This window comes from Delphinus delphis, chromosome 9, assembly GCF_949987515.2.
Source record: "Delphinus delphis chromosome 9, mDelDel1.2, whole genome shotgun sequence".
NCBI classification, from domain to species: Eukaryota; Metazoa; Chordata; class Mammalia; order Artiodactyla; family Delphinidae; genus Delphinus; species Delphinus delphis.
In genome coordinates, this window is record NC_082691.1 from 53,173,407 (window position 1) to 53,197,234 (window position 23,828).

At 37.9% G+C, this 23,828-nt stretch overlaps 1 protein-coding gene across 4 annotated transcripts in view; it reads right to left on the minus strand.

Moving 5' to 3' along the window:
• The window catches only part of CDK14 (cyclin dependent kinase 14), a 609,402-nt gene that overhangs the window by 457,881 nt on the left and 127,693 nt on the right, over positions 1-23,828 (minus strand). The window contains exon 1 of one of the 4 annotated variants that reach the window (XM_060020566.1): positions 3,689-4,024. The exons of the other annotated variants lie outside the window; for them this stretch is intronic. The gene's annotated coding sequence lies outside the window, so the exon portion shown is untranslated. Of the gene's footprint in view, positions 1-3,688; positions 4,025-23,828 lie in introns of those variants that run through there. 4 annotated transcript variants of the gene reach the window in all.

The following is a 23,828-nucleotide window of genomic DNA, read 5'->3' on the forward strand; positions in this document are numbered from 1 at the left end:
ATTTTTAAAACTGAGCAAAATCACCGCTCTGTGTTTCAAGGTTTTCTGACCCATCCTCCCTGCCTGCTCACCACTTCCAGAATGTAAATTTAACATGCTTTTGACTAATCTGACTCTCAATCAGCCTCATATCAAAAGTCAAGCCTGAACATCAAAGTATTAGGGGGTGGGGCAAGGGCAGAAAGCAAAAAGATTTCTTTAGAAGGACAGGCTGACGGGGAAGATGGGAAGTCTCAGGCATTAGACACTGCCATGTTGAATCTTCCTCTTCTCATATATGTTTGTGTTTCCTGAATAGTATGTTAAAGGCGTGGACATAAACTGCTGATTGATCCCATCTAAGAATCATCAAATCAGTCAATGATAGATAGACAGCTCTAGGGCCTTAGCTTGGCTTTCTAAAAAGGATCTTCTATCAAAAAACCATCTGGATTTAAAAGCAGCAACAGGAAGAAATATGAGAAAGAGAATGCTATATTGATGAAGCCAGGCTTACCTCATCCAATGGAAATCTGCTTAAGACGGCATCAAGCTAATACCCTCTCTCACTCCCCTCTAAGTCAGAGGATACCTGGGATTTGGGGATTGAGTGTCCACTGAAAACAGCAGTGGGGAGTGACAGAACGCTTGCAGTGGGCGTCAGGAGACTGAGTGGAATCTCGCTCTCCAATTGGCCAAATGAAATGAAGATGAGCCAATCAGATAACACAATTGCTGAAAAACCTCCCAGTCCTAAGAGTCTCTGATTCTGCAAGAGGACTTCAACATGATCAGTCTTTGCTTATAAAGTTAGATAAAGTAAAAGACTAGAAGTAGAGTGGGTAAAGTGAATGTTAATGACAAAAGCTACAGTCCAGACTTCCATTGAATATTTCAGCTGATAGCTGCTTTCTATAAGCAAAGAATTGACATGAAAATCTAACTAGCCCATGCTCAATTACTAGCCCACGTAAAGAATCCAAATGAATACATCCTTAGATCACTCCCTCAGTGCATTTCTATTCTTCATTCCTTGCCCTTCTCCCCCAGACTTTTATTTTTAGTATCTCTAAATTATCCGTATTTATTAGATGTCCATAGAGGTCCATATGGGAACTTGATTCAGTGAAATCATAAGGGGGGTGGGGAACTGCTGTCTTTTCCATATAAAAAAATCAAAGCATACATTAAAAAGGAATAAAATTCTGATACATGGTACAACATGGATGAACCTTGAAAACATGCTGAATGAAATAAACCAAACACAAAAGGACAAATACTGTATGATTCCACTTGATATGATATGAGATACCAAGAAGAGGCAAATTCTTAGACCCAGAAAGTAGACTGGAGAGATTACCAGGGGCTGGGGAGACGGAGAATGGGGAGTTATCATTTAATGGACACAGAATTTCTATTAGGGATGATGAAAAGTTCTGCAAGTGGGCAGCGATGATGGCAGCCAAACACTGTGAATGTACTTATGCCAATAAATTATATACCTAAAAATGGTTAAAATGGAAAATTTTGTGTTATGTATATTTTATACCACAATTTTTAAAATGGAAAAAATCTAAGCATATAGTGTCTGTTTCATAATTGCCCAAAATGAAAAAACTTGCCTCCAAATTCTTCTTGAAATATTTTAAAAATAAGTAGATTGTAAGTTTTATGAGGGCAGGGACCAGCTCTGTTTTACTTACTGTTACACAGCAGTTACACTGTTACACAGTAGACTCTCCACAAATGTTTGTATAATAAATAAATGATTAAAAGAAAATAGAGGAAGGAGTCTCCTAAGGAGGAAAATATAAAACACATCAAATTTACTTATTCATGAGAAAGTATAATGGGGCATATTCCTGAGAAAAATACCAAAGCTACTATATCTAAGCTCCTTCAGGGAAGGGAGTGTATCTATTTCATCTATACTTCCTTCACAGCACATATTATGATGTCTTAGAGTAGATGAGTGATAAATGTTTGCACAATGAGGAATAAAAACCTAACTGTAAAATCAATGTCATATTAATGCTCTACTACCCCTTTTTTAAAATTACTTACTTTTTGCAAATGTACAACTCCTTTTATCACAGGGTGAAAAAAATAAACCTCACAGCTTATACAAAGTGAAGGTAAAAATATAAATAGCCAGAAACATCACTCTCAGAAAAAGAAACAGCAAACACACGGCACATCATCTTCTGAGTAGAAAAAAAGTTTGTTTTCTTAAGGAACAGTTGAAGTATAGAAAAGAATAGTTTATAGATCATCTTGATATTTTAGGAAATAGTAAATGGTCAAAATAAAAGAAAATTTGAACTCTCTTTGGAAGAAAATCCAAATATTCATTCCCTAAAATCAATGTCCAACCTTTACAATAAATAGTTGAGTGAATACAGAAAAATATTTAAGGCTCCTTCACTCCTCCAGAAAAATTCTAGTGAACCCAAACATTATCAATATTTCTCTCAATAAGTCTATCAAGTAATCAGGAGTTCTTTCTTAAAAATACTTATGTCACAAAATTATATACAACTGGCTTGTGGCCAACATGCCACATCAAGTTACTGATGCTTTTCTCAACTAATATTCACTAGCTACGTCATTTACATTTTACACGAAGTACTCAGTTCTAGTATACATAAGAAGAATATTTTTAAAGCAAAAACAGAAATCAAATGCTGACATCCTTAACATTCAGTACCTGTATAATAGATGGATCCTTATAAACTCACCAGGACCACGTAATGTAGTAGTCTCACTTTGAACAGTATTAAAACATGTCCTTCAACTTCAACCACCTCCAACCCCAACACAGTGTGCCCATTAACAAAGGAAATAAGGAATTCACCCTCTGCAGATATCAAGGTTTACATTTCTGTCTCTCAACTGTTATCTTCTCCGCGAGCAGGTAAGCATCATTTTGGAGGAGGCTGTCTGCTGCCCCGGTCCTTCATGCATGCAGGAGTTCTCCATTAGCATACAAAACGCTAACAGTCCACTCTTTGAGTCAGCACTTCAAGCAGAACTGCATGAAGGATTATCACTTCTGTACATGAAAGCATAACCACTACAGGTGTAATGATGCAAAATACCAGCACACTGACCTCTGCCAGGCAGCACACACTTAAAGCAGGTGCCTTTCTGTGCCAGAAGGGAGGGGGCGGGAGAAGCAGGGAGGAAGCCCCAGATCCCTAATATATTAGAGATGTTTATTGCGCTCAGAGCCAGTCCAGCTAATTCATCGACATCAGTTTACCCAAATGAGAAAAGTCGTATCCCGTCCTTCACTGGCTTGACTCAGAGGGCATTCGGCCAAGCATAGCCAGGCAAAACAATCTGTCAGATCTCTTTAAGCTATAATAAATAAGACGGATCTCAGAAGAAATAAGATTCAGCTATGGCAAAGAAGCACAGTCGCAAACCTTTTCTTCATCTTATCGCTGCTACTGGTGTTTACAAACTACAGGCAGCAGCCTCGGGAACCTCAAGAGACTTCCGTGGGTAACCTCCTGTCAGATCTTTAGTTTAAATAGCCCCTTGATCAATCTGTGATGTTTTGGGCAGTTAAATAGAAGGGGGTGAGTAAAATGACATGCACAAAATGAATCCTTTTCAAGTTGTAAATGAGTGAATCAGGATTCAGTCTTGCTGAGATGCTCCAAATTAAAACCCCTGCTCTGATTTTAAGCATGCTCGGTCTTACCGTTTTGCTGTTGTCTCTCTCAGGCTCGAATCACCTGGAACTCTTTAACATGTCTCTAGCAATGTGCTTGCACCAGACCAGGCCCATACAGCAACTGAATTCACATCTTTCTGCACTAGCAAGCTGAAATGGTACGGCCGTACTACAACCAAGAAAGGGGGAAGCAAAAGCAAAAAAAAAAAAAAAAAAAAAAAAAATTCACCCAGAAACCACCTACAGAAGCTAATCTCCATGGAATAAGACCAAATATGGTTCAGAAGAACACAAAGGACATGCTAACATTCAGTATCAATAGCTTTAAGAGTTCAATTTTTTCCCAAAAGAATCTTTTTTCTTTTTCTCCAAACACGATGGACTTGCCTCTGGAGTTCCCAGGAAGGCAGTGTAACCAGGCTCTGCAGCAACATTGCAGCCAAAGTAACCGTGCATATGCTGTCCAGGCAATTCACGACACACTGTCCCTTCAGAAAGATATTGATTTGTAATGCAGGGCTGCTTCAAAAGAATACAGAATGGGAGCCAAACAGCTAATGGTGATTGCATAGGAGGAAAAACATTTAATCAAGGGGATGCACCTCATCATGCTCAATTCAATTTTTTTAAAGCACTGGTGAAAGCCAGTAAGTGTCTTGAGTGACAACCCCATTAAACAGTAATCTGAGGTCCTATAGAAGGCCAAGTTTAGGATACCATCATTCGTGCTGCAAAGCCACTAAAATGGTTAATATGTCTATGTGTATAGATTTCTCATATGCAAATGGGGCATGATGAGAACTCTAAAATAACCATGCGCCAAATACGTGAGGTAAAAAAAAAAAAAATGCACAGGTGTAGCATTTACGGAACCAAAGTGATAAAATACATAGTTATGAGCCTGCAGAATTCTTGATGGAGTTAGAGCTCATATCACCCTCAAAAGTAAAATATCAACACAAACCAGAGCTCACAATCCTTAGACTAATTGTGTCAAGTCATACCACACGGTGCTGAGTGGCAAGGAAGGATGCCAAATTGCTACTCTCATAGCGGCCCCTACAGGAGAGTGGTTGATCTACAATTCATCCTTGCTTAAAGTTATCTCCTATCCTTAGAGAACAGAATCACAAAAGGGCACAAATTAGATTAAGACATAAGGATACAACTGAAAAATACATTAGGCAAGAAATCAAAAAAGTCATGCATGAAATATGACCTCATAGATATTCATTTAATTAAGAAATTAAGTACAAGAAGAGGTAACTACGGTGTCAAATATTCATTTAGCTCCCAGGACTAGGTGCACACTTATAATCAGAAATCTCAAGGAAAAGCGCTTTCCTTTCACATCGTAATTGGTTTATGGGAATCATCTCCCGCATCCCCTATTTCCAAACCATCTTCACTTTCATCCTTTTGAATGCCACTGGGAAGATGCTGAACTTTATTTTTTTCTGCAACACAAAAGCTCAGCCCTCAGTACTTGTTATATACATAAATATTAGGAGGATCTGCTGATGGTAGTAGTTCAAACAAATTCTGTGGACTCCTGTAGAGTGGAAATGGATGGGGAGCTTGAGAAATGTGTGAGAAGAATGTGTGGGGAAAAAACAGTGTTGACAAATGTATAGAATTATACAAGAAGTTTGACCATAGGACAGAAGTAAAGATAGAGGCTGACGGTGAAGCTGTGGGAAATAATCACTATGTTCATGTCTTAGAAGCTTTGCCACCTACTGCTATTAAGAATATCTTGGGCTTCCCTGGTGGCACAGTGGCTGAGAATCCGCCTGCCAATGCAGGGCATATGGGTTCGAGCCCTGGTCCGGAAAGATCCCACATGCCACGGAGCAACTAGGCCTGTGTGCCACAACTACTGAGCCTGTGCTCTAGAGCCCACGAGCCACAACTACTGAGGCTGAGTGCCACAACTACTGAAGCCCGTGCGCCTAGAGCCCGTGCTCCGCAACAAGAGAAGCCACCACAATGAGAAGCCCGCACACCACAATGAAGAGTAGCCGCCACTCGCTGAAACTAGAGGAAGCCCGTGCACGGCAACAAAGACCCAACGCAGCTGAAAATAAATTAATTAATTAATTAAAAAAGAAAAGAATATCTTTATTAGGGGACATTGAGATGTATATAAAACCACACCACAGAAGAACAATAGTAGAGATTAAAATAAGGGGTCCATCTTCAAAGAGAAGAGACAAAAAGTCTTTTGTAAAAACACCATCTCAGTGGATATAGAGAAGAAGATGGGAAAGAAACTGACAAAAATACTAGATACTAACATCTACTTCGGTCATTTTTGCAAGTAAACAAAATTTGGTCCCTTGAAATGCCTGCTTTTATAATTTTTTTTTAATTCTAAAAAGTATTATGCACTTCTCTGACATTTTAAATGGCTTATAATAAACAACATCTAATCTTCAATTGATGATGGAGTCAATTACGAATACCAGTGACAACCATGAGGGTCTAAAGGCGGGTATACAGGACCACTGTCTCCTAATCTCAATAACCAACATATGTGAGTTCCACCGCTTCACTGTGATGGTCCAGCCTCTCTTTGCCTTCAGTCTCTCCTTCTTATGGCTGTAAATGTGCCACTTCCTTCTAACACCACCACACCCTTCTCAGTCTTGCCACAGCTTCTTCAACCATCCCTGTCCTGGGCGTCCTAGATAAATAGACTGATTAGAAGACTGTGTGAATAAAGGTCTGAGTCAAATGGTGGGTTCAAAGCAGAACTAGCAACTTTCTCCTGAGTGGAGAAATACTAGCCTAGGCACCCAATGACCACGGCTTTACCATACAGGCTTTGTGGTACTTCTCATCTGTGCAGAAACCCTTTGTTTCCTATCATCCTACATGGAGCTATCTCAGACATATGAGGCTGCCAGATGTCTGACCTTCACAGACAGATGGGGCCAAAGAAAACTAAACCTGGAGAAAAAAGTACTTGGAAAAAGGGACAGAGAAGGGCTCTTTTTTTTTTAACTGAAAAAAGACAAGAAAACATTAAATAAGAAAACTTTTCAAAGGTTAGGAAAGGGGTAAGAGAAAAGGCTACTTTATACATATACATTTAATACAATAAGTCACCTACGTTATGAATTAATTTCATTAAATCTTTAAGTCTAAAGGAGGGAATATATTTTATTTTATTTTGGAAAGTGATAGAGAAAAGATTGAAATTTCCCCAAGAGGTTCAATTTCAAATTATAATAGTTCCATGTAACCCTAGCAATTTCTTCTGATTGTAAACTTTTACAGTGAAATGTTTACATTATGATTGATTTTTAAATATTAATAATGTTCTAGTAAACCTAAACCCTAATTTTTTAATAAGCCCTAAAAATTTTGACTTAATTTTTCTCAGCTGGTGTCAGTCATTACTTATATTCCCATATATTCAGAGAAATGTTATTCACTTAAAATGCTTTCTCAAATGATGTGACTGACAAGGGATTAATCTCCAAAATATACAACAGCTCATACAACTCAGTATCAAAAAAAAAACCAAACAATCCAATCAAAAAATGGGCAGAAGATCTAAACAGGCATTTCTCCAAAGAAGACATATGGATGGCCAAAAGGCACATGAAAAGATGCTCAACATTGCTAATTATTAGAGAAATGCAAATCAAAACTACAATGAGGTATCACCTCACACCAGTCAAAATGGCCAACATCAAAGAGTCTACAAATAATAAATGTTGGAGGGGGTGTGGAGAAAAAGGAACCCTACTACATTGTTGGTGGGAATATAAATTGGTAGAGCCACTATAGAAAACAGTTTGGAGGTTCCTTAAAAAAACTAAAAACAGAGCTACCATATGATCCTGGAATCCCACTCCTGGGCATATATCCAGAGAAAAACATAATTTGAAAAGACACATGCACCCCAATGTTCACTACAGCACTATTTACAATAGCCAAGACATGGGAGCAACCTAAACGTCCATCAACAGATGAATGGATAAAGAAGATGTGATATACATACATATATATATATATATATATATATATACACACACACACACACAATGGAATACTACTCAGCCATAAAAAGAATGAAATAATGCATTTGCAATAACACTGATGGACCTCAAGATGATCATACTAAGTGAAGTAAGCCAGACAAAGACAAATATCATATGATACTGCTTATGTGTGGAATCTGAAAAAAAAAAATGATACAAGTGAACTTACATACAAAACAGAAATAGACCCACAGACATAGAAAACAAACTTATGGTTACCAAAGGGGAAGATGGGGAGGGATAAATTAGGAGTTTGGGATTAACATATATACACTATTATATATAAAATAGATAACCAACAAGGACCTACTGCATGTCACGGGGAACTATACTCAATATTTTGTAATAACCTATAAAGGAAAAGAATCTGAAAAAAATCGATATGTATGTATGTATAACTGAATCACTTTGCTGTACACCTGAAACTAACACAACATTGTATATCAACTATACTTCAATTAAAAAACAAATTTCTCAAAACACTGTGAAATTCTGGAGGAGTTTGAATTGCATGTTTAAAAGCCATTTCTTAACCACATACCAAAAACATCCACATGTCATTCATGGCATTTCATGGAAACTTTGGGATTTTCTTCTTAACACTACACAATTTTCAGTGTTTTCTAGATTCTGGAGGGAAAAAAATGAACTAATTTTATCAGTAAATATGAATAATTCTATCAACCAATATATTTGTTCCTGAGAAACGCTGCATTCTATTAAATTGCACCCTGAAAGCAAGGTAATTTACTGGGAAAATAAGACTGAGGGCAGACCATTCAAAACCCATGCATCCAGAGCACTAATTAAAAAAAAAAAAATCCTTACAAACACACCCACACAGGCCATATCCTCTTCATCTCTGCATTCCCTACAGGGCTGATATTAGGTCCTGCATACAATAGATGCACTATAAATGTTTCTTGGCTAGAGATAAATCCTGTGCTGATCCCTGTGAACTGCAGAAAACATGTCCAGGTGAAGAAAGTTCAGTTATGAACTTCACTCTAGGTTGGAAATTAAAAGTCCAAAAATAGAGAAGGGGAGCTTTAGATTGTGTTTGTTAAAAAGTGGCATGGAAGGTTGAGAATCATGACTCTAAGAACAGAAACAGATAGATGCAGGTTACAATAGTTAAAAGACAGGCCTTATTTTTGCCTATATTCCAAAAATCGGATATCTGTTCACAGTTCTGCTTCTATTCAAGGTTTCAGCCTAATTCTTTTTAGGGAACAATTTTCCTCCTTCCTGTATGTTGTGTTTCCTGGTTGTGTGTCCTGAATTACCCTGGGTAACAACCTGTTTGCATCTCAGTCTTTGCTTCTCCTTTTCCAATCCCTGTCACATAAGACTTGTATTTGCACTAAAACATATATTACATGGCTTCTACATACATACACATACACATTTATGTACTCAATAATTATTAAGGTGATATATAAAAAGCATGGGCATTTACATGGCCCACTATAGTTTTTTCTATTAACACACAAGCAGAAACATAACAGGATTTTGATGTGGTGTGAAATGGAGCAGAGGAACCCAGATGTAGAAGAGATTTTATTATGACCGCGTTCACAAAAGGACAGTATCAGAGAGTTCCAAACATGTACAACGTATATGTTCTGACAAATGTGAATTAAATTACAACATTTCAGAGGCCGACACAAAATCCTCAGGTAGCAGCAAGAAGAAAGGCAAAGGCACTGAGAAAAGATGTGAGGGTTTTCTCTCTTCATGATGCCAAGATTCCACTAAGGACAGAGACTACAAATCCATGATTATCTGAAGCTTCTTAAGGAGTTAAGTCTCTCTTTTTTTTTTTTTTTAACTTCTCCAAGTTTTTTAGTTAACCATAAAAAGAAGAGAACAAGTTTTCTAGTTCAGGGTTATAAGTCAGCTTTATTATATTAGGGACTTTATCCCAGCTTTCTAAAATTTCACGTGGTTAGAAAATCAGAAAAATCCCAAAAGGAAGAAAATTTTCTTAAAAGAGCTTGCGAAATAGACATACAGAAATAACTTTAATGAATACTTTTTTTCAATTATGTTTTGCATTTTTAAATCTAGAAATACCCTACCACTGATCTAGTAAGTACTTTAAAATATTAAAACAAAAGGTATTCATTAAATAATTTGCTCCCTTTGTCTCATCTACACACTTAAGAAATAAAATGAAATAGGATGCTGGACCATGGGAAAGAATGGATAACAATGCTGTACATTCAACAATAAACACTCATGACAATGAAAAGATAACCAACTGAAGAAACTCACAATTAAAATGAAAATATGTGCTCCTATGTAATCTAAATAACTTTCCTGCAGAAAATGTCTTAGTATTTGCCATTTCAAGCCAATACAGCTATAGTTTAGATAATTCTGAAACCACATGGACACCACCCTCAAAGAAGAGAAAGCAAACCAAAGTGATCATTTGTCTAAGGAAGAATCATCATGAGACCATATAACCAGTCCAATCTCACTGGTGCAACAGAGGATGAGGTTTGCTGCAAAAATGCATAAGTAACAGGGATATTAACAACTCTGAAAGGCTTTAACTTCCCCCTACACTCATTTTGTATCCAGTAAAACAGTGACAACAGCAGCACGCAAATATTGGTTGAATCCTTTCTACTACTCCTAGTGAAATGTTTTTCTTGAGTGGTTATTAAAATAAGATAGGTTCCTATTTCTAAAAAGAAGTAGCACCAATTGTTCTGAATGGTCAGCACATCTTTTCTCTTTGCCTGGAATGACTCCTGCCCTGATGCCATCCACCACAGTCTAGGCAGGGCTGAGCCCTGTCTAGGAGCAGACAAGGGATCCAACGTAGGCCAGTCATTCCCTGGGACTTTTCCAACCAGAACTGCACCCCACCTCTGCACCCCTGATGGTGGCAAAACAGAGAAAACACCAGCTTAGAAGCAAGTGTCTCTAGCTCTGTAGAGAAACTGGACAGGGATCCTGAACTACCAAGTACTAAGAGTAAAGATGAGGATAAGAAAGACAGCACAGGTAACATGGGATCCCTGGTCCTAGCCCTTGAGGACCAACTGCCTGGTTGCCTGACTTTCTAAAGCGTGGCTGTCAAGTTCCTATTTCTATTCTGTCACATTATCCTCCCAATAAATTCCATTTTTTTCTTAGTGACTTCAAGTTGATTTTCAGTTATTTGTAACCCAGAGTGCTAACGTTGGTACACGTGAAAATACATGTACAAAAGGATGCAGAGCTACTGTGAAGCACTAATGTCACAGCTAGAGCTAAGTAACAATAGATGTGTTGTTTTAAAATCTAAGAAAAGAGGATTTAAGGTTGATTTTGACTTATATGATGGCAGGAAAGGAGGGTTTAATAGTAGTTAAAGGTTTCACAAAGCTACCTCACAAACCTACTATATATAATATTCTATAAATTTTTACTAAATTATCATATATTAAAATTATTTATTTATTCTTATAATTTACAGGGGAATTTATATAACTGCCATGAGTCATGGAGCATTACCTATTAATCAGTTATCTGCACCTGTAGGATGCCTGAATGCTTGGACCAATTACTTTAATCTGGCATCCAAGTTGCTATGATAGCATGTATTCAAATTTTAGGCATAGCGCCTAGAGGGAAACAAACTGACTTGGCCTTGTAGACACCACTTATAAATTGATGGCACCCATAAGCAGCCAAGAAATGTCATAGGAATTACGAGAGGGAAATCAGTTTGTTACACCAACACTGGCTTTAAAGATTTCTGGCCATGAGGGAAAGAGGGTTATTAAAAATTAAAGAACTAACAGCGAGGGGATTTTGGAAAAAGCCACAAAAGTACACTAGGGACTGATGGAATATGTAAAGAAACTGCTAAGAAGACATAAAGTAAACTACATTTTCTGTATTTCATTACCAAAGGATTTTTTTTCATGTTCAGTTCATTTACCAACCATTTATTGAACTTGATATTAAGCATTATGGGGGATATCAAGATGAATGAGACACAACTGATACTCTCACAGATACTTACACAAATAAATACAATACAAGAAGTAATTGCCAAAGAAGAAGTAAAATACTATGGGAGTTCAGAATGAGAGAGACCTCAGAAAGAGGGAGGCCTCTGAATGATGGATCAAGCAAAACTGGAAGACTTTCATTTTAGATAATCAAATTCTGAATACTAGAGTCACAAAGAATTCAATAGGTAAGATGTTGGGGGGAAATGTATATCCAAAGACCAGCAAAGACCACTCGTAGCATAACAATTGTTATCGATATTTGGATGTAATTTGTTAATTTAACAAAGAACCTTTGTAATATTGTAGGAGCACAGCCTAGAAGAGTTGAACAATTTCCATGATTTGAACCCTCATGAACAATGGTTCTTTTCTACACTCTGATGGAAGATTATTTGGATGGACTCCAGGGACTCCATGTACACTGCCTGCCCATACGGTTCAAAGATGTGTTTTTTCCTAGTTACCCTGGACACAGACAACCAAACTCTTTCTTCATATTGCTTAAGGAAAACTGAGCTTTGAGAATTGTTGCAACAGCAAGTCACAGGGAACTGAGAGATCATCTTTACTTATCATTCCTCTCTCCAATACTGATTCTAGTTTAGGGAAGGTGGGGTTTTACTCATTGATACACAAAGGCCAAATCGATCAACTTAGTTTTATCAATCCTCCCCTGAAGCACCTGATTCCCTCAATAGTCACTGTTTCTCCTAATCATTCAAGGAAGACTCAATCCATATAAAAGTTTTTAAAAAATAATAATTCAATTCATACTTCTTGACTGACCCCATCACAATTAGTTCCTTCTATGGGCACAGAGTAACTACGGCATCAGCAGGACCACCTGACTTTAAGGAACGACAACCAGGTGGCTATCCACCCCGGTTCAAATGTTTCCTCTCATATCAACCACAGGTCCTTTAATTCAGACCCCTGAGAGATAAAACAGGTTTAATAAGGTCAAAAGAGACAGCATCATAGATGAAACCATATAAACAGACACACTGAAGCATAATTTCAACATCAGCTGCAAAACAGCTACATGGAGAACATGAGCTCAAGAAGCAGACAAACCAGGTCTTGGGCAAGAAACTTAGGCAGATGATAATAGTTTGTATACTTTAGAGGGTGGTCGTGAGGCTAACTCGTGTACAAACTGCTTAGAATAGTGTCCAGTAAAACAAAGGCTTTTACAACCCAGTGATAAGGATAACGTATATTTAGAGGGACCAGGTACTAAGCCTTTAGGCATCACAGACAATCCTTTATCCTGGGGCTCCGACTCTGCCTGAGGTCTGGTACTGGTCTTGGTTCTCTTGGTTCAGATCAACCTGGGCATTTCATTCTGTATCAGCTGTGGGCTGTTAGGCTCCTTTGCTCATTCACTTCTTAGGTCCATCAGTTCCTATTGATTCTTCTCCAGTACTTCTATTTCTGTTGTGGCTTATACTGTGCTTTTGCACCATTCCATGAAATTCAACCACTTATTCAAACACTTTTTTTTAACAGCTATAGGTACTACCCTACAGCCTTTCTTGATACTTCCTTTGGCTAAAGTAAAAGGCGCTATGTATTTACAGTTCTTTATGCGTTTTATTGAGAATGTTTAGTTCATTCCCTACCTACCTATGTATCTATCTCTATCAATTTTCTTCTCTTTCTCACTATCTATCATATTTCTCCATTGTAACTACAAAGCTGCCTCTAAAGAATCAAATCAGAACAGAGAGCCCATGGTTACATACTGACACTTTCAACATAAAGTTTATTGAACAAGTGTCCTTGTCCCCATGGTGAGCCATAGCCACCCCCCACCTCTGCAGGAGCCCGTCCAACACTAGCAGCTGTGTGGCTAACAGGGTCTTAGTGCTCCAGTCTGGTGTCAGGCCTGAGCCTCTGAGGTGGGAGAGACAAGTTCAGGACACTGATCCACCAGAGACCTCCCAGGCCCACATAATATCAATTGGCAAGAGATCTCCCAGAGATCTCCATCTCAACGCTAAGACCCAGCTACACCCAACAGCCAGCAAGCTCCAGTGCTGGACACCCTATGCCAAACAACTAGCAAGACAGGAACACAACCCCACCCATTAGCAGAGAGGCTATCTAAAGTCATAATAACTTCACAGACACCCCAAAACACACAACCAGCTGAGGCCGTGCCCACCAGAAAGACAAGATCCACCCCACCTACCAGAACACAGGCACCAGTCCCCTCCACAAAGAAGCCTGCACAAGCCACTGAACCAACCTCACCCACTGGGTGCAGACATGCAGGAACTGCAAACATGCAGCCTGCAAAGAAGAGACTGCAAACACAGTATGTTAAGCAAAATGAGAAGACAGAGAAATATGCTGCAGATGAAGGAGCAATGTAAAACCCCACCAGGCCAAACAAATGAAGAGGAAATAGGCAGTCTACCTGAAAAAGAATTCAGAGTGATGATAGTAAAGTTCCAAACCTTGGAAATAGAATGGAGGAAATACAAGAAATGTTTAACAAGGACCTAGAAGAACTAAAGAGTGAACAAACACTGATGAACAACACAATAAATGAAATTACAAATTCTTTAGAAGGAATCAATAGCAGAATAACTGAGGCAGAAAAACGGATAAGTGACCTGGAAGATAAAAGAATGGAAATAACTACCGCAGAGCAGAATTAAGAAAAAACAATGAAAAGAATTGAGGACAGTCTCAGAGACATCTGGGACAACATTAAACACACCAACATTCAAAGTACGGGGTCCCAGAAGAAGAAGAGAAAAAGAAAGTGTCTGAGAAAATATTTGAAGAGATTATATTCGAAAACTTCCCTAACATGGCAAAGGAACTACTCAATCAAGTCCAGGAAGCACAGAGAGCCCCATACAGGATAAATGCAGGGAAAAACATGCCAAGACACGTATTGATCAACTATCAAAAAATAAATACAAGGAAAAAATATTAAAAGCAGCAAGAGAAAAGCAACAAATAACATACAAGGGAATCCCCATGAGGTTAACAACTGATCTTTCAGCAGAAACTCTGCAAGCCAGAAGGGAGTGGCAGCACATATTTAAAGTGATGAAAGGGAAAAATCTACAACCAAGATTACTCTACCCAGCAAGGATCTCATTCAGATTCGATGGAGAAATTAAAAACTTTACAGACAAGCAAAAGATAAGACAATTCAGCATCACTAAAGCACCTTTACAAAAAATGCAAAAGGAACTTCTCTAGGAAGGAAACACAAGAGAAGGAAAAGACCTACAATAACAAACCCAAAACAATTAAGAAAATGGTAATAGGAACATACATATCGATAACTACCTTAAATGTAAATGGAGTAAATGCTCTAGCCAAAAGACACAGGCTGGCTGAATGGATACAAAAACAAGACGCGTATATATGCTGTCTACAAGAGAACCACTTCAGACCTAGGGACACATACAGACTGAAAGTGAGGGGATGGAAAAAGATATTCCATGCAAATGGAAATCAAAAGAAACTGGAGTAGCAATTCTCATATCAGACAAAATAGACTTTAAAACAAAGACTATTACAAGAGACAAAGAAGGACACCACATAATGATCAGGGGATCAATTCAAGAAGAAGATATAACAATAGTAAATATTTATGCCCCAAACATAGGAGCACCTCAATACATAAGGCAAATGCTAACAGCCATAAACTGGGAAATAGACAGTAACACAATCATAGTAGGGGACTTTAACACCCCACTTTCACTAATGGACAGATCATCCAAAATGAAAATAAATAAGGAAACACAAGCTTTCACGATACATTAAACAAGATGGACTTAATTGATATTTATAGGACATTCCATCCAAAAAAAACAGAATACAGTTTCTTCTCAAGGGTTCATGGAACATTCTCCAGGATAGATTATATCTTGGGTCACAAATCAAGCCTTGGCAAATTTAAGAAAATAGAAATCGTATCAAGTTATCTTTTCCAACTACAACACTATGAGACTAGATATCAATTACAGGAAAAAATCTGCAAAAATTACAAACACATGGACGCTAAACACTACACTACTAAATAAGCAACAGATCACTGAAGAAATCAAAGAAGAAATCAAAAAATACCTAGAAACAAATGACAATGAAAACACAATGACCCAAAACCTAAGGGATGCAGCAAAAGCAGTTCTAAGAGGGAAGTTTAAAGCAATACGATCCTACCTCAAGAAACAAGAAACATCTCAAATAAAAAACCTAACCTTACACCTAAAGCAATTAGAGGAAGAAGAACAAAAAATCCCCAAAATTAGGAGGAGAGAAATCATAAAGATCAGATCAGAAATAAATGAAAAAGAAATGAAGAAAACAATATCAAAGATCAATAAAACTAAAAGCTGGTTCTTTGAGAAGATAAACAAAATAGATAAACCATTAGCCAGACTCATCAAGAAAAAAAGGGAGAAGACTCAAATCAATAGAATTAGAAATGAAAAAGGAGAACTAACAACTTACACTGCAGAAATACAAAGAATCATGAGAGATTAATACAAGCAACTATATCCCAATAAAATGGACAACCTGGAAGAAACGGACAAATTCTTAGAAAAGCACAATCTTCCAAAACTGAACCAGGAAGAAATCGAAAATATAAACAGACCAATCACAAGCACGGAAATTGAAACTGTGATTAAAAGTCTCCAGATGGTTTCACAGGTGAATTCTATCAAACTCCTTCTCAAACTCTTCCAAAATATAGCAGAGGGAGGAACACTGCCAAACTCATTCTACTAGGCCACCATCATCCTGATACCAAAAGCAGACAAAGATGTCACAAAAAAAGAAAACTACAGGCCAATATCACTGATGAACATAGATGCAAAAATTCTCAACAAAACCCTAGCAAACAGAATCCAACAGCACATTAAAAGGATTATACACCATGATCAAGTGGGGTTTATCTCAGGAATACAAGGATTCTTCAGTATACGCAAATCAATCAATGTGATAAACCATATTAACAAATTGAAGGAGAAAAAACATAGGATCATCTCAATAGATGCAGAAAAAACAAAATTCAACACCCATTTATGATAAAAACCATCCAGAAAGTAGGCATAGAGGGACCGTACCTCAACATAATAAAGGCCATATTTGACAAACTCACAGCCAACATCATCCTCAATGGTGAAAAACTGAAACCATTTCCACTAAGATCAAGAACAAAACAAGGTTGCCCACTCTCACCACTATTATTCAACATAGCTTTGGAAGTTTTAGCCACAGCCATCAGAGAAGAAAAGGAAATAAAAGGAATCCAAATCAGAAGAGAAGAAATAAAACTGTCACTGTTTGCAGATTACATGATACTCTACATAGAGAATCCTAAACATGCTACCAGAAAACTACTAGAGCTAATCACTGAATTTGGTAAAGTAGCAGGATACAAAATTAATGCACAGAAATCTCTTGCATTCCTATACACTAATGATGAAAAATCTGAAAGAGAAATTAAGGAAACACTCCCATTTACCACTGCAACAAAAAGAATAAAATACCTAGGAATAAACCTTCCTAGGGAGACAAAAGACCTATATGCAGAAAACTATAAGACATTGATAAAGAGATTAAAGATGATACAAACACATGGAGAGATATATCACATAATAGGACAGGAAGAATCAACACTGTGAAAATGACCATACTACCCAAAGCAATCTACAGACTCAGTGGAATCCCTATCAAACTACCAATGGCATTTTTCACAGAACTAGAACAAAAAATTTCACAATTTGTGTGGAAAGACAAAAGACCCCGAATAGCCAAAGCAATCTTGAGAAAGAAAAACGGAGCTGGAGGAATCAGGCTCCCAGACTTCCGACTATACTACAAAGCTACAGTAATCAAGACAGTATGGTACTGGCACAGAAACAGAAATATAGATCAATGGAACAGGATAGAAAGCCCAGAGATAAACCCATGCACATATGGTCACCTTATCTTTGATAAAGGAGGCAAGAATATACAATGGAGAAAAGAGCCTCTTCAATGAGTGGTTCTGAGAAAACTGGACAGCTACATGTAAAAGAATGAAATTAGAACACTCTCTAACTCTGTATACAAAAATAAACTCAAAATGGATTAAAGACCTAAATGTAAGGCCAGACGCTATAAAACTCTTAGAGAAAAACATAGGCAGAACACTCTATGACATAAATCCCAGCAAGATCCTTTTTGACCCACCTGCTAGAGAAATGGAAATAAAAACAAAAATAAACAAATGGGACCTAATGAAACTTAAAAGGCTTTTGCACAGCAAAGTAAACCGTAAACGAGATGAAAAGACAATGCTCAGAATGGGAGAAAATATTTGCAAACGAAGCAACTGACAAAGGAGTAATCACCAAAATGTACAAGCAGCTCATGCAGCTCAACATTAAAAAAATGAACAACCCAATCCAAAAATGGGCAGAAGACCTAAACAGACATTTCTCCAAAGAAGATATACAGATTGCCAACAAACACATGAAAGAATGCTCAACATCACTAATCATTAGAGAAATGCAAATCAAAACTACAATGAGGTATCACCTCACACCAGTCAGAATGGCCATCACCAAAAAATCTACAAACGATAAATGCTGCAAAGGGTGTGGAGAAAAGGAAATCCTCTGACACTGTTGGTGGGAATGTAAATTGATACAGCCACTATGGAGAACAGTATGGAGGTTCCTTAAAAAGCTAAAAATAGAACTACCATATGACCCAGCAATAGGAATTCTCACTACTGGGAATATACCCTGAGAAAACTATAATTCAAAACCAGAAATGTACCACAATGTTCATTGCAGCACTATTTACAATAGCCAGGACATGGAAGCAACCTAAGTGTCCATCTACAGATGAATGGATAAAGAAGATGTGGCACATATATGCAATGGAATATAACTCAGCCATAAAAAGAAACGAAACTGAGTTATTTGTAGTGAGGCGGATGGACCTAGAGTCTGTCATACAGAGTGAAGTAAGTCAGAAAGAGAAAAACAAATACCGTATGCTAACATATATATATGGAATCTAAAAAAGAAAAGGTTCTGAAGAACGTAGCAGCAGGACAGGAATAAAGACTCAGAGGTAGAGGATGGACTTGAGAACATGGGGAGGGGGAAGGGTAAGCTGGGACCAAGTGAAGGAGTAGCACTGACATATATACACTACCAAATGTAAAATAGCTAGTGGGAAGCAGCTGCATGGCACAGGGAGATCAGCTCTGTGCTTTGTGACCACCTAGAGGTGTGGGATAGGGAGGGTGGGAGGGAGACACAATGCAGAGGGCATATGGGGATATATGTCTACGTATAGCTGATTCACTTTGTCGTACAGCAGAAACTAACACAACTTTGTAAAGCAATTATATCCAATAAAGACGTTAAAAATTAAATAAAATAAAGTTTATTGAACAAGTTAGAACACTAATGTAAGATTTTACCTTCGGGACACACAAGAGAAATTATGAAGCAGCGAATGCTAAAAGAGAACTTTACACTTACTAACAGGATAATCAGCCACGTGATGTATCCACAGCTGGCTGCTATCCAAAACTGGACAAGGGAAGATTTTAAAACAAACAAACAAAAAACCCCATCAAGAATCAATTTTGCCAGTAGCAACCAGGTAACTTTTCAAATAAACAGTACTAAATTGGAAGGTGCACATTTCAAAAAAAATTGGGGGTGTTTTAAGATAACTGATGCCAATCAGGAAGCAGGACGCTGTCTTCTGAGACTGTACTAAACAAAATGTTCCATCTGATCAAAGAAGGAATAAAATTCTGAGGCATCAGCTTTCAAAATATACACAAATAATTGCCTTTCTTATAAAAGTCTGGGAAATCATCCATGATAATATCTATGTAGAAGCAGAGTCTACCCACATGTGCTAAATCTCAGTCAGAGGAACCCACCACCATTCTGCTCTTTCTCACATTTGCGAAAGTATTTTCCTTCTATGCGCACTAAAGTAGCATAAGATAGTACAACTAAGAAACTGTATTTTAATAGTAAAATGGAGAGCTAGTGGGAAGCAGCCACATAGCACAGGGAGATCAGCTCAGTGGTTTGTGACCACCTAGAGGGGTGGGATAGGGAGGGTGGGAGGGAGGGGGACGCAAGAGGGAAGAGATATGGGAACATATGTATATGTATAGCTGATTCACTTTGTTATAAAGCAGAAACTAACACAGCATTGTAAAGCAATTATACTCCAATAAAGATGTAAATAAATAAATAAATAGTAGGTAAGAAATTTATAGGTAGAATTCAATATTGCGCTATCATTTCAATTAGCATGAAATTAAAATGAAAATATAAACACTAGTAAAAAGCAATTAGTGGTAGAACAGTATATGCAAGTACAGGTGAAAATACCAGCACCACAGCGATTCCGAAGAAGACCTCTTCTCCAAGAGATCCACCCCCCAACACTGAAAATGTGAGATAAGCGTATAAGTGTGGGGGCAATTAATTTTAACTAAAACTAATCCTTCCTATCAGAACAAATATCAAGTAGCATGTATCAGATAATTTTCTTCAAGTATTTAAGTACTTCTCAATTTTTTTTTTTTAACAATTGGCACATCCATCCAACACTTCTTTTTATTGGGAAAATGTTTGATTCTTTTAATCCATGTAGGTATTCTAAAAGAACTAGAATATTACTATAACTGCCACCAATTTTGTTTCAGACATAGAAGTCCTAAAATTTTTATTCTGAAATTACTTCTGGCTCACAGAAAATCTCACACAGGGCAGTTGAGCTTTATACCAGTTCAAAGATACCATCTGACATCTGAAAAGTTACAGAAGAAAGCCCTGAAATCTGATACTTTATTAAAGATTTTAACACCACAGAGAACGTAAAAAGCTCTCTCTCTTTCCATGACAATTTTTGTCATGTTTATAGGGACTGTAAATATTAAAGCTAAGGAGTGCTTCAGCTATGCATGTCTTCTTGTTGTTTAACAAAAGAAGAGGTGAGGGAAAGAAATTGTAATTATTCCCAAAGTTATCTTCTACCTTAAATCTCCCTTGATCTCTGAACCCCTCCCCCTTTCACTTCTCTGTTCCCTTTACACCAAAATTCCTCAAAAAGTGTAGTTAATCCTAATTGGCTCCACGGCCTCTTCTCACTGTCATTCTTTTTCTGTTTGTTTGTTTTTTAAATTGAGATATAATTGACATATGACATTTTATTAATTTTAGGTTTATAACAGAATGTGTGTGTGTGTGTGTGTGTGTGTGTGTGTGTGTGTGTATAAGGCAAAACAGTTACCACACATCAGTATTGGCAATGATTTTTGACACCGAAAGTAAATGCAGCAATCATTTCATTCTTAAACTTATTTTAATCAGGCCTCTGTCCTCTCACTCCACCAATGGTCAGCAACGGCCTCACTCTGCCAATTCCATGAGCACTTCCCTGGATCTCTCAGCAGCAACTGACACACCTGACCACCCCCCTCCATCCTTGGACTCTTCACTTAAGCTCCAAGGCTAGTTTTCTTCCTACCTCACTGGCTCTGCCTTCTCAGTCTCCTTTGCTAGAGGCTTCTCTTCCCAACTTCTAAAGATGGAGTTGTCCCAGGAATGGGACCTTGGACCTCTTTTCATCTCTGTCTAAACTCCTTCCTTAGGTGATTCAAAAGTCATGTCTCAAATGGTTTGAATGCCATCAATGCACTGAGGGTTCCCAAAGTTATACCTCCAGGCCCTACCTTTCCTTCATCCTCAGACTCATATATCCAACTATGTATCAATGCACTGACAATTCCTTACAGATATCTGATAAGAATCTCAAACTTGACAAGTCCAAAACCAAATTCCTGATTTCATACCTTCCCAACCCTGCTCCTCCCCCCCACCATTCTCCTTTAGGCTCTACCATTAACACACTCGATGATGTCTCTAGTCCAAACCTTGAGAATCCTTGATTGCTCTGTCCTATATCCTACATCCAATCCAATGGCCAGTTCTCTTGGGTCTACTTTCAGAACATATTACAAATCCAACCAGTTCACAGCACCTCCACTGCTTTCCTCCTAGTCCAAGCCACAACGTATCTCTGGATGATCACAACAGCTTCTTAGCTTGTATTTCTGCTGCTACTCTCCTACTCTTTCCCCTGCCCCAATCTACACACAGCAATCAGTTTTTGAAAATACCACTGCCTTGACGAAAACCTCAGTTTCTGACTTAGAATAAAATGCTACACTCTAACCATGACCAGCAAGGTGGTATCTTTCTCACCAGTCCCCTTGTTTTCTGCATCTATGCTCCTTCTTGTTTCTTAAGAACATTAAGCCCCTCTAGACCTGCACTCTTTTCCTCCAGATACTCCCAAAGTTTACTCCCTCCCTTCTTATGTATCTGCACTCAAACATCACCGCAGAAGCACCTTCCCTGACCATTTTACCAACACTCCCCTCCATGTTGCTCTTTCCCCTTGCCTTGCTTTCTTTGGTTTATATTCCTTGCACTTCTGCCTGACCATTATATTATAGGTGTTTATTATCTGCTTCTCATCCCCACTAAAGTAAAAGTTCCATGGTGACAGGGATTTCTCTATTTGCTCACTCTTAAATGTCCAGGGCCAAGAACAATGCCTGGCAAATAGTAGGTGCTCAAAAAATATTTGTTGAATGAATACATGAATGAATCATTTCTATACTCTTACTCATTTCTTACTGGGGTAGAGAATATATATTTCAATTATTTATTACTTTAATACATACAGTATAATGCCAAAAGGAGCCATTAAATATTTTCAAGTTACATTTTTAGAGCCTCATAATGATAGCAAGGGGATTTTTAGACAGAAAGAAGAGCATGGGTGCAACAAATAAGGTAGGAAATATTATAACATATTTATGGGAAGATAAGCAGTGCCCTACAGGAAATCTGGGGAAAGTTAGGGGAGAAGAAAGCAAGGTAGGTAAAAGATGAGGCTTGGAATAAGGCTGAAAGCAGACAAAGGGCAATCATGAAGGGTCTTATGTGCTGGCCTGAGTTTTGAGTGTTATCTTGTAGGCGATAGAGAGTCATTAAGCAGGGAAACAGCAATTAGAATTTCATCTGAAAAAAATTACTCTGGTCACATAGTTTATATGACCCATATAACCATGTCTGTTCTTAGTTGAGGTAGCAATTTTGCTGCTCGAGGTCTAAACAGAAATAAGACATGCCACGTAAGTCTTAAATAATTATTTAACCTCTTTTCATACCTAAAAGGTATTCATAGTTTCTTGATCACCAACCTTTAACGAATTTTCCTAATGAAACATTTTCTCAACACGTTCCTATTTGAATATTTTCAACTTTAAATCAATTAGCTCTCCAATTCAAGAACACTTACATGACAGTCTTTAATTAACGCACACAGAGCCTCATGTATACACAGTGAATCAGTTAACTTACAACACTAAATGTTAATAGTATATTGGGTATTCAACAAGAAAACTCAGTTATGGCTTTTTTTAATTAGTGAAAAACTGGCATCTGATCATTCAGATAACAAAACAGTCTAAACTTTATCCAATACAAAACTCCAGACTAAAGTAAAAGAGGGCTTTCCTGGTGGCGCAGTGGTTGAGAGTCCTCCTGCTGATGCAGGGGACACGGGTTCGCGCCCCGGTCCGGGAAGATCCCACATGCCGCGGAGCGGCTGGGCCCGTGAGCCATGGCCGCTGACCCTGCGTGTCCGGAGCCTGTGCTCCGCAACGGGAGAGGCCATGACAGTGAGAGGCCCGCGTATTGCAAAATAAATAAATAAATAAAATAAATAAAGTAAAAGAGAGCTCAGTTGGTCTAGACAAAGGCATATAAAAAGTCCTGTTTTTTTTTAGATTAAAACAGCACCTTGATTTAAATGTTCAAGAAGTAAAAGAACTTTAATATTCAAGGAAGCAAAATAACTTAGCTAAATGAACAATGTACGGTATCAGAGCCAGCTTAAATACCTTTTCTCTGCTTAGTAAGCAGGTTTATGATTAATACCAAGTCAGAGAGGATCTAGAAAGGGAATCATTAGGAAGAATAAACAAAGACAGGACCCAAAGTCCATGAGCAAGTGGATATT